Source organism: Notamacropus eugenii, chromosome 4 (genome assembly GCF_028372415.1).
Source record: "Notamacropus eugenii isolate mMacEug1 chromosome 4, mMacEug1.pri_v2, whole genome shotgun sequence".
Lineage (NCBI taxonomy): Eukaryota > Metazoa > Chordata > Mammalia > Diprotodontia > Macropodidae > Notamacropus > Notamacropus eugenii.
Window position 1 is genome coordinate 19,691,129 of NC_092875.1, and position 12,941 is coordinate 19,704,069.

A 12,941-nucleotide genomic window follows, 5' to 3' on the forward strand; every position below is an offset into this window, starting at 1 on the left:
ACTAAAATCCAATGAGGGAAAATGATTCCAGTCAGGCAGTGTTAGAGATGAGAAAAATAGGATCAGATCTAGACCTGTGATGAATCTTAGAGATTATCTGCGATAGTTCAACTTTCAAGTTCAAGTCTTTGCTATGAGGTCCTATATGGCCATGTCTTAACCTCTCTGCACTTAAATTTCCTCATTTATACAATGAGGAAAATAACGGCAGATGAGTCAGGATTCAAACCTAGTACCTCGGACTCAAAATCCAATTACTTGTCTTTCAACTATTCTGTGCTGTTTCTCCTGGATCCAGGAAAAGTGGGAGAAGAGGGGCTCAATGATTCCATACTGACTCATAAGACAGTCGCCCAGGTAAGGATAATGTATCTTATAGGTATAGAGATGAGATCAGAGTTCAGAGAATACTAGAGAAAGTGAGGAGGATAGGACTTCATTTTTTTTCTCTTGAAAACTAACCTTTTGAGCAGGATGGCTTTAGAAAAAACCTGGGAAGTCTTACATGAACTAATGCAGAGTGAAGTGAGAAGAATCAAGAAAATGTGATACATAGAAACATCAGTATCGTAAGAATGATTATCTGTGAAACTGACAGCTACTCTGATCGATACAATGATACAGGACAATTTGGAAGACTCATGTGCAAAAATGCTACCCACCTCCAGAGAAAGAACTGATAGACTCTGAGAAAGTGAAACAGATTGTTTTTTCTACATATTTTATTTTTCTTGTTTTTTTGTGTGTGTTTTCTTTTGCAACATGGCTAACATGGAAATATGTTTTGAATAACTTCACAATACAATTAATATCATATTGTTCGTTCCCTCAAGGAATGAACTAGGAACAGTGTTGGGGGTGTAAGCTCAGCTTCACGTGGACAGTCTCGGGCAGGTAAAATGAGGACTTCTAAACCTCAGAGTTCTCATGAGGCCCCCCCAGGGAATAGCTGGGAATTGAGGCATGAGACATGGGCTATCTCGTGCATCTCCGCTTCTTCTCCATGGGATACGTGCTGGGGAGAGCATCCCACCCTTGAGATTGGCCCCGGGGTCTGAGCACATCTGTTGTTGACTAGCTAAAGGCTGAGAGCACGCCCGGTATTCACGTGCAAACTATGTGGCAGGAGAGCTTAAGTAGGGTCAGGAAAGCCTGAAGGTGCTCTTCATGCTGAGGGGCCCTGAGAGGGCAGAAGGTCCCTCCCCTCTCCCACTCCCATTCTCTTGCTGTACGATCTTTGCCTCCTTGGGAGGAGGAGGATTCCTCTCTCCTGAGGAAGAATTCACCCTGCACATGTAACCAAGACCCTGAATAAAGCCTAACCCTTGTTCGACTCTGGAAAGTCTCTTCTCTCAATACGTTTATCCAGTTTGGCCGCCGAAGACCTGCAACAGGTAAAGTAAGACTCGGGTAGCCCTTAGGCCTCAAGGCTGAACAGAACAGGAGGGAAGGAGAGAATTTGGAATTCCAAATCTTAAGAAACTGAATGTTAAAAAAAAATTAATGTATTTGGGAAATATTTAATGAAATAAATAAAAATGTTTAAAAAGCTGACATTTCTATGATGCCATATAGGCAAGTCAATAACATTTATTAAGAGTACACTATGTGCCAGGAACTGTGCTAAATACAACAAATACCAAAAAAAAAAAAAAAAAAGGCTAACCATGGTCCCTACCCTAAATGAACTCACAATCTAATGGGCAAAGCAACAAACAAAAACATATAAATGATTTCATTATCATTATAATAGCTAACATTTATACAGCACTTATCATGAAGCAGGTATTGTGCTAAGTATTTTATAATTATTATTTCTTTTCATTCTCCCGACAAGCCTGGAACGTAGGTGCTGCTATTATCCCCATCTTACAGACAAGGAAACTGAGACAATCAGAGGCCTTAGTAACTTTCTTGGGGTCACACAGCTAGAAAGTATCTGAAGCCCCATTTGAACTCAGGTCTTCCTGACTCCAGGCCCAGCATTCTACCCACTGCAATACCTAGCTGCTCTGCCTTTATAATATAAATAGGAAATAATGAAGAGTGGAAATGTACCAGCATCAGGAGGGGTTAGGAAAGGCTTCCTGTAAGGATTGAGATTTTAGTTAAGACTTAAAGGAAACCAGTAGACAGAAATGAGGAGGAGGAGCATTCAAAGGAATGAGGGACAGCCAGGGGAAATGCTCAACGCACCTAGATTTATAGATCACAGAATTTAGAAGCTGGAAGCCACCCCAGAGCTCATCTAGTCTCTGGTTATTGCTGTTTAGTCATTTTCAGTCGTGTCCAACTCTTTGAGACTCCATCTGACGTTTTCTTGGCAGAGAAACTGGAGCGGTTTGCCATTTCTTTCTCCAATTCATTTTCCAATAAAGGGGGTGGGGGGGAGAGGAATAAATGTCTGCTAATTGGAAAGGGGGCAGCACAGGGATAGAGTTCCAGGTCTGGAGTCAAGGAAATTTGAATTCAAAGTCAGCCTCAGACACCAACTAGATGTGTGTTCCTGGGCAAGTCACTTAACCCTATCTGCTTCAGTTTCCTCATCTGGTCATCTTTCCCAAATTGACTCTTCTGCCCGCAAATGCTCCAGTTTTCCCCAGGGAATATAGGTCCCTTTGGATATATTGTCACTTCTTACCACTAGGTGTCAGGACTGGGCTAATCACCAAAGAGACCCCTTTTCCTTGGGAGCAGGCTCCTAGAACAGAATATCAGAGCTAAAGGGAACCTCAGAACACAGAATTTAGAGCACAGGGCTAGAAGGAACTTACTACGTAAGACATGGAATATCAGGGCTGGGCAGGATCTCAGAACATAAAACGTCAGAATTGGAACGCAACATAGAACTCAGAATGTCAGAGCTAGAAGGAACCTTAGAACACAGAACATCAGAGCTGTGGTAACTTTAGAATCACAAAACATTAAAAAGGAATAAAACCTTAGAATCAGAGTCTCCCACCCAATTCTTTTTGTTGAGTAGTGACAGGTGGTTTATAATTTGATTAGACAGATAAACTTATAGATAAAGTCAATAGATAGATAGAAAGATGGATGGATGGATAGATAGGAAGATAGAGAATAGAGAGATAGAGAGATGAATGAATAGATAGGAAGATAGATGAATAGATAGATAAATAGAAAGATGGACAGTTAGAAAGTTATAGCTATATGTAAGTACATATGTGTGTATATAGATAGATAGATAGATACATAGATAGATATTAACAGTCTTTCTCTCTCCAAACACACACACACAGTATTCCAAAAATCTTAGTATATTTTCAGCTTCAATAGCTTAAAAATATACTAACTTTTAGAATATTATATTACATGTTAGTATGTATATAAGCTATGTGTATACACACATATATACGTGTGTATACACATGTATATCATGTATGTACATACATACATATGTCTGCATGTATACATACACTCCTGGGACACTGGGCTCCCACTTTCTCCCCAGTAGACTTGAAATTTGATACCAGGAGCCATAGCATGGTAAAGTATAAGATATGACATCAAAAAGACCTAAGTTCAAATGTTGCCCGAAATACTTACAGCTATGCGACCCTGTACAAAGTTATTTCACCTTTTAGACTCAGTCTCCTTACCTGTTAAATGGGGATGGTAATACTTGCCCTACCTACCTCTTGGGTTTGTTGGAAGGTAGATGTTTTACCACCCAGACTCATTACCAAAAAAGTAAAGTTTCATGTCCTACCTCCACACCTTTGCCCAGGCTCTCCCCCATGGCAGGAATACTCCCTTCTGTATCTCCCTGCAGAGGCTTTTCTGGATTCCTCCAGTTTGTCACGCCCTCTCCCTACCATCACTGCTTTGTGTTTATTTATCTCCCCAGCACCCAGAGAAGGACCAGGATAATAGGTGCTTAAATGCTCATTAATTCATTTATTAAGTACCTACTGTGTGCTGGGCACCATTATATTCCTAGTTCTAAGGCCCCCTGCTAGCTCTGAATTCTCCTTCTAAGTGCACATAGGAGGTATTTAATACATCTTTATTGCTTACAGACTGTGCTAACCATTGTAGATACAAGGAAAGGTAAAAAAGACTGCCCCTACTCTTGAGGATCTCAAAGTCTAGATTATTATCCCGGAAACTCAGCATGTAACCAAACAACAGGTCAAGGCAGGACATGTGGGGAAGAATGCCTAGCAGCAAGATAGGCAAACACCCGTTCAAAGAGGGGCCCAGGTGGCAGAAATTACAAGGTGAGGAGGTGAGGGGGAGGATTTCCTGGGAACTTCAGCTGCAGCGAACATACAGGGCTGCTGATTACCTCACACTCCAAGCCAAAACCATGACCCTGAGACTGGAAACGGGCAAATGGTGACCCTGGAGAGCAAGCAAAACAGGTCCTGCCCACTCAAGGAGAAAACCACTGGAGTTTTCACAGGGCTCTGCCCTGGGGCCCTACTTTCCTTCCCAGGGCATCAGGGAGGATGGGGAAAGGCTTTAACACTTTAAAAGTACAGGACTAATATTGAGTGCTTTTTATGAAGGGGTCTTAGAGCAGGGAATGTCAGAAGCAGAAAGGACTGGTGATTATCTATCCCAAGATCTTCCAAAATTTTACAGGCAAATACAATGTCCAGAGAGAATTAACTTGTCCAATGTAACATATAGCTCTGACCTGGCTTGAAATTTTCCTTGGAACCATTAGTAGTTGAGAAAACTAACACTATGCCATTGTCCTGAAGGAAAAAAAAAACCCTCGTTTAAATGAACATTGTTGCTAGCAGTGGATCTTTGATTCTCCCAGTTTGCCACATTCTGTGTTCTAAGATCTTCCCTTGTTCTAAGACCCCTCCCAGTTCTGACCTTCCCTGCTCTGATGACACTTCCAGATTTAACATTCTATGAGTCTAGCATAATCCTGAATTCTTCCTTGTATAGCTTAGGGAAGAGGGAAAGGGTCATAACAATTGCTAGAAGTCTCAAGGTCAGTGGAAAATATGCTGTCTCTGGAGTCAGAAAACCTGGATTCAGATCCAGGTAGTAGCAAGCACCTTAGCACACCTAGGATGGCCTGCTAGCACAGTTTCTTTGATCTGCTTTATAAAGGAAAGACAGATTCAAAGGGATTAATAATCTTGCTTTAATTAAACATATGTAAGTCATTCACTGGTTGTGGGGAAAAGTCAACTCCCTGGACGTGGAGAAAATAGAAGCAGAAAAACAGAGAAATTAGCACAGAAATTCAATAGAGAGTGTTCCTACTGTTTGAATAGAGTGAAACAACCTTCTACATATACCACCGGATCAGAAAGGCACAAACCTCTGAGTAGTGGGGGGCAGGGAAGATTCTTAACAAACAGCTACTCAGAGTCCCATCCAGGGAATCAAAAAGTCCTTCTTATAAGTGAACCCCCAAAGTAAAATACCAACTTCCCAGTTTACATAGTTTTCAACTAATAAGCTAAGAGCCAGAAGGCATCACAACTCTCATTACTCAGCATAGCTATAAGCTACTGGGGTTCAAAGGAAATTGAGCCTTCAGATGTTCACAATGAGCCTGGGAAACTGAACTCCAAAAAGAAAAAAACAACAAAAATCCTACCTTGCTTGCACTTACAATATTACCTGTCCCTTTACCACCTGAAGCCTCAGTTTCCTTACCCATAAAATGAGCAGATAGAGCTAAGTGCTTTATCCAGTTTCTTCCAGCTCTAGGATGTGCTACGCCAGATTAACTCTGTGCCATCTGAAAGAAAAAAAATCTAAGACCAAAAAGTTTTCCTGTGCAGAAGAGAGGAACAAGGTCATAGGAAACCCAGAGAGAAGGAGGAAGCAGGGGAAGGATGGGGGAGGAGGAAGAGGAAGGAGAAAGAGGAAGAAAAGAAAGAGGGGAAGGAATAGAAGAACAGGAGCTCAGGGAGGTGGGGCCACAGGGCTTGGACTGGCCACCATTCTATTTTAACAAAAGCCAGGCAGTGTCTCCAGGCTTCAGAGAATAGTAGAAATAATGGTGTGATAACTAAAATGTAATTCTGCTAGAACAGTTCTGGAGAATGTCCAGGTCCAGCCACTAGAACCGGCCTTGCTCAGTCTGGTGCTTCTTTGGATCTACTGGGACAACCCTTTCTGTGACTGCTTCCCTACTAGAGAATGGGGTCATCACTAGCTCTGACCATCCCAGGTGCTTCCTCCTGTGGGGAGTGACTCAGTCACCTCAAACCCCAATGGAAGCTGGGTCTTTTGTTCCCTCATGTGAGTATAGATAAACCCTCATCACTTCCAAAGCCTCCAGGGACTCAACATGACTAAGCTTGGCCACAGCTGGGATAGAGAATAGAAGGACCAAGCCCTGTCCCTTTCTTGAGTCTCTAGTCCACAAGACATGACCTGTCCTGGGTGAACTCTGAAATCAGAAGCAGACTAATCTAAGAGATAGTCAGGAGTCTTGGGTTCTAGTCTCAAGTCTGCTGATGATGTGTGTCTTTAAACAATGATTTGGAGCTCATCAAGAAAAGAATGACCAACATGGTAAGAAGACTGAAGACATACTTGCAGGAATCACACACATTTAGCCTGCAGAAGAGAAAAGTTATGGAAAATAAGATCAGTCTCTTCAATAACAATAACATTGACAACATAACTAAAGCCACATAGACTTTAAATATATTATCCCAACTGAACCTCACAACTCTCATGGGAGGGAGACTCACAAATATTATTATCCCCATTTTGCAGAGGAAAAAACTGAGACCACAAGAGACTAGGTTATTTGCACACACAATCATATCACTAATATGTCAGAGGTGAGATTAGATCTAGGCAGGTTCTCTCCATCAAAAGATCTCTTTTATCTAGATTTTTCTTACTTAGCCCGGCTCACAGACTAAATGCCTCTTTAGTCACATAAGATGGAATGAGAAGTGGTTGAGTTCCTTGTTTCAGAGAGACAGATTTCAGTTCTATATAAAAGAATATTTCCTAAAAATTATCATTGGCCAAAACTAGGATGGACCAGGACAATAGGGAGTAAGTTAAGAGTAAGCAGCAGAGGCTAGATAAATATTTCATCAGAGAAACTGCCTAGGGTATGAGTGTGAGGCAGGGCTTCCACTAGGTGGCCTCTAAGATACTGTGCTGCACTTGCTGTTCTGCCAACACTTGCTTGTTAAGACCTGTGGGCAAACTTGACCACTAATTGGTTATAACTTGCACTTTGTGTGTTTATTTGGAAAATAATGTAATCACTATGACTTTAACTCTGTTAGACAACAGGTAAAACACTTATTAATGGTTTATCAAAATGTCCTTATCTTTTTTCCCTATGCTTCCACCTACCCCTTGTTTTTATTCAACACCCCCAAGGGTACTACTGTCTCCATCATTCCAGTGCCACCAAGGGGAGGTATCAAACACTTTGGGGACCTATGCTAGAGCTAGGTTGTACATAATTACTTGCAGATAGTCTTCTCCTTTCAACTGTGAAGATTCCTGGGCTTTCTTTGTATCCTCAGGGCTTAACACAATTCCAGGTGCTTAATTAATGTTTATTGACTGGCTAAGAGCAAGAGCTATTTATGCTTTGGGGAATGACTCAGGAGAATCATTCTCTTAAAGTCAACTTAATTCCTCTCTGGACACTCCCCTCAAGGGCTCTCCAGGTGACCTAAAGTAATTAGAGGGACTTCCTTCCCTCTGATCAATACTGTTAATGACTTGGGGAAATAGGGAAAAAGGGACAGCCTTTAGGTATGTTACTATTCTAATCCCTTCAAGAGAAGATTTGTACCTTACTTGGGCTTGAGGTGTATCTTGTTTTAAGGTTGGCTACTACCCTTTAACTGTTTTCTGGGATCTCAGCTTTGTCTTGGATATACTCTGAGGGCAGCCAGGTGGTGCAGTGAATAGAGCACCAGTGCAGGAGTCAGGAGGGTCTGAGTTCAAATCTCACCTCAGACACTTGACACTCACTAGCTGTGTGACCTTGGGCAAGTCACTTAACCCCAGTTGCCTCATCCTGGGCCATCTCCAGTCATCCCGATGAATGGTCACTGGATTCAGATGACTCTGGAGGAGAAGTGAGGCTGGTGACCTGCACAGCCCTCCCTCACTCAAAACAAAGTCAAATGTAAGTCATGTCATCATTTCTCTGATGGCATGGTCTTCTTCGAAAAGAAGGATGAACACACTCTGAGGCAGATACTTGGCACAATGAATTAAATGCTGGTCCTGGAGTCAGGAAGGCCCAAGTTCAAATCCTGCCTCAGGCACTTCCTACCTACGTGACCCTAGGCAAGTCACTTAACCCTTGTTTATCTCAGTTTCCTCATCTATAAAATGGCAATGATGCACATTAATAATAATTCCAATAATAGCACTTACCTCACAACAGCTGTTTGTCTTTCATTTTCACAAAGGGTGATATCTTGACTTGCATGTGAATTGGATTTAAGTGAGACAGAGTCACACAAAATCATCAGCCTCACTCTCTCTTCCAGTTATCTAAGTCCAGTGGCAGGAAAATAGTCAAGATATCTAGTGATGTCCCAGGATGCAGTGGATAGCCTTGGCTTCTTTGGTGTCTGCCCAAGCTTTTACAATTCCACTGAAACATGGAACAAATTGTTCTCATCTTCCCATTCCACAGGGAAAGTCTTGGCATGCTTGAGGTAGACATCCCCCTAGCTTACCTACAGGTTTGAGGCTTGTCAGTCACCCTCAGCCTGATTTAGCCTGCCTTCCTAGATGTCTGGTTTTACTGGAATGTGGCCACTGCACATGCCACAGCTTATTGGAGCCACAGGTGAGAGTTGGGTGAAGGTGGACACCAAGTTGGATGAGCAGCTCTTACACTAGAGGTGCTAGTCCTCCTCGAACACTCCATACACAGTGCCTGGTACATTAGAAGCCCTACATAAATGCTTATCCCTTTACATTCCCCACTCCTTTTCCCAAGAGAAAGGAATTTGGCCTGATGGGAAAGGGAAGGAAGATTCCAGTGGCAGGAACTGTTTCCTGAGAAGAGTGAGTAGGGACTGATAAAGTTTCCTTTCTAATAAGTCTAGAAAGAACTTTAGGCTGGAGAAATATTCAGTTCATAATAACTTAAAAAAATATAGGTTTTAATAGACTTTCACACACACAAGGTCCACTTATAGCTGGATCATCCCCAACCATTTCTCACTTTAATCCAGGACAATCTTCTTAGCAACTTCCTTGCTCTCCCTCTTGTGTAGTCTCCTGCTCTTGGGAAAGGGAAGAAAATGCCATTTCATCATGCCATGTTTCTTTTTTTCTCTTTTTGCCATGTTCCTTGCCTGGTCTCCTGCCTCCCTAGGGAAGAAGAGGAATGCTGTTCCAACACACTCGGTCTCCTGCTTGGTCTCCAGTCTCACTCAGGAGGAGGAGAAATGGCATTTCATCTTACACTAATCCCCTGCCTTTGGTGAAAAGGGAAAAAATACCATTGTATTAGGCCTAATCTCCTGCCTCTAGCTAGAAGCAGAGAAACTCATTTCCATTTTCAGAGGAGAAAAGCTGTTCCATTGGATCTCCAGCCTGGTTTTCTGCCCTACAGGAAGGGGAGTAAAACCATTTCTTTAGCTCTAAACACCTTTCTTATTTCTCAAATTGTCTAAGGTCCTGAGAGGATTCTACCCTAAAGCTATTGGCAAGAATCATCTACCTAAACCGATTCCTCAAATCATTAATCACACCTCTCCACCACCACCACTTCCAGCCTAAGAGTGGTCCTACTCCATTCCCTATCCTGAGCTGCCACATCCCTTATTTCCATTCCTCTCAGCCAAACCTCTCAAATATCTCACTCTAAAGGTACTTATCCTTTCTACTGTGCCCTCTGGAATGCCTGGTTCATAGGCAACAAATTTACTTTGATCTTAAATCTTTTTTTTTGAGTGTGTGTGTGTGTGTGTGTGTGTGTGTGTGTGTGTGTGTTCCTGTTCCATGTTCTGGCTCTTACTGAGACCTGGTTCCCTCCTGGATGATGAAGCCTCCCTGGCCTCCCTTTCTAGTACTGTTTGCACTCATTCCCCATGATTCACAGGTCTAGGTGGGTGAATAGGGCTACTCTTTGCTCCTCTTTACCACTTTGAGGAACTCGCATCACCAGCACTCAGTAATGTCTCCTCCTTTGAGCTTCATTTAATTCACATCTATCACCCAACAAAAATTCTTGTAGTCATCTGCGAGCCCCTCTTCTTTCCTCAATGAGTTCAGTGCCTGGCTCTTGCACTTTCAATTCTCTTCAGTCCCTGCCCTCATACTAGGGAACTTTAATATACATACTGATACTCCCTCAAACACTCTGACCTCATGGTTCTTCAACTTACTTATTTCCCATGACTTACCTTTCACCACATGCCTCAGTCATCGATCTTGCCATCACCCACAAACACTCTACTTCCATGTTCACAAAGTCTGAAATTCCCTTATCTGATTTCAATCTCATTTCAGTCATTTCCAGTCATGTCTGACTCTTCATGACCCCATTTGGGATTTTCTTGGCATATATTCGATAGAATAGAAACTCCTTGAGGGCAGGGATTATTTCATTTAGCTCATTAAGTTGTGTCCACTTTTTGTGACCCCATTTGGAATTTTCTTGGCAGAGATACTGTAATGGTTTTGCCATTTCCTTCTCCAGCTTGTTTTACAGATGAGAATATTGAGGCAAACAGGATGGAATGACTTGCCCAAGGTCACACAACTAATAAGTGTCTGAAGCCAGATTTGAACTGAGGAAGATGAGTTTTCCTGACTCCAAGCCTGGTGCTCTGTGCACTGTCACCCCCTAGCTGTCCTATCTTATTTCAATCTATTTTCCTTCTATCTATTCCTCTGCTTTACAACCCCAAACCCTCTTCTTTCTTCACACCATAAGCTCCATTCATTGGACCCCTCGGTTCTTTCCCAGGCTATATCACTTCTGCACTAGCTACACTATCTCCTCTCTTCCTCTGCTGGATACTGTGATGAACCAGTTCAACTCCACACTGTCTGTTCTCTTGACTGCCCATCCCCTTATCATACCACTGATAATCTTCCAAGCCTCAACTTTGACTCACTCCCACCATGCCCTATCAATCACTCCTACACACACACACACACACACACACACACACACACACACTGTCTCTCTCTGTCTCTCTCTCTCTCTCTCTCAATCTCAACAAACTCCAGTGGCTCCAAAATCCTCTGATCAATATTCAAAGCCCTTGAAAAGTTACCTCCTCCCACCTTTCCAGGCTTCTTATACCTTATAACCCCCACATACTCTATATTCCAGTGACACTGGCCTCCTTGGCTGTTTGGTTTTACTGTAAATGAAGGGCCAGGCTTAGAGTCAAGAAGATCTGAGTTCAAATCCAGCCTCAGACACTTACTTGTATAACCCTGGGCAAGTCACTTAACCTCTGTGTGCCTCAGGTTCTTCCCCCATAAAACAGAGATAGCACCTACTTTACAGGGCTGTTGTGAGGATCAAAAGAAATAATATTTATAAATATTTATATCCAATATATTTATTGATAATAATATAATTAATATTTTTATATTTATATATAGTTAATATATTGATAATTAATAATATACTTGACATGTATTAATACTTAATAATGTAATGAACACAGTGCCAGACACATAGTAGGTATTGAATAAATGTTTATTCCCTTCCCTTCTTCTGGCTGTTTATTACAAGTTTGTTTACCCTAGCCCCCCACCCATGAATTTGCTCTATCCCCTCGACCTGGAATGCTCTCGCTCTTCATCTCTGCTTCCTGGCTCCCCTGCTTCTTTCAAATCTCAGGGAAAAAGTCCTGTCTTCTGCAGGAGGCTTTCCTTGATCCCTCTCCATTCTAGTGCCATTCTTCCAATATTTCAAATGTATCCTGTCTATACCTTGTTGCCTAGAACATCATTAAGCTTCTACTAAGTAGATGATTAATAAATATCTATTAATTGACTGACTGTCCTCCCCTTTTGCCATCCTCAAATCATAATCAAATCCATGCTATTAGAAAGGGTGTGTCAGGCTACTTTCCCATGATTTCATTCATTCTTCCTATAACTTCTAAGACCAAAATACTCCTTCCTGGTCACAATTCCCCTTCACATGTGGCCTTCCACTCAGAGAATATACCTCATCCATTTTTCTTAACCCCTCTAATGGGTGTATCTCACTCAAAGTGAGAATGCTATGGAACTTTAGCCTGAAAAGGCCAGGGTCTCCCTTTGCATCCTGGGCCATCTCCAGTCGTCCTGATAAATATCAGGCCACGGGACCCAGATGGCTCAGGAGAAGAAAGTGAGGTTGATGACCTTGCGCAGCCCTCTGTCACTCAAATCCAAGTCAACTGCAAATCATGTGATCATCTTGATGTCATGGTCCTCTTCAAGAAGGTAGGATACACACAACAACAATACTTAACACACTGGTCCATCCACTCCTTTTGGAGATCTCTTTCATGGATTTTGGGGACATTATTCTGTCATAGATTTGTTGTGGCTCAGTCACATCTGACTCTTCATGACCCCATTTGGGGTTTTCTTGGCAAAGATGATGGAATGGCTTGCCATTTCCTTCTCCAGCTCATTTGACAGATGAGAAACTGAGGCAAACGGGGTGAAGTGACTTGCCCAGGGTCGCACAGCTAGGAAGTATCTAAGGCCAGATTTGAACTCAGGACTTCCTGACTCCAAGCCTGGCTCTCTATCCATTTCACCCCCAAGCTGGCTCGTAGTAGATGTTTAATAGATGCTTTTGACTGATTAAGTCTTAAGATCTGAATTTGAAACTGGTATTTGCTGCTTACAACATATTAGGCAACTCATAAAAATCTCCCAGGCTTTCAGCTGCCTCTTCTGTTCAATGAGAGGGTTTAACATGGCTACCAGGGTGTCCTTCACCTGTACAGCTCTAAGATCTAGTGAAATGC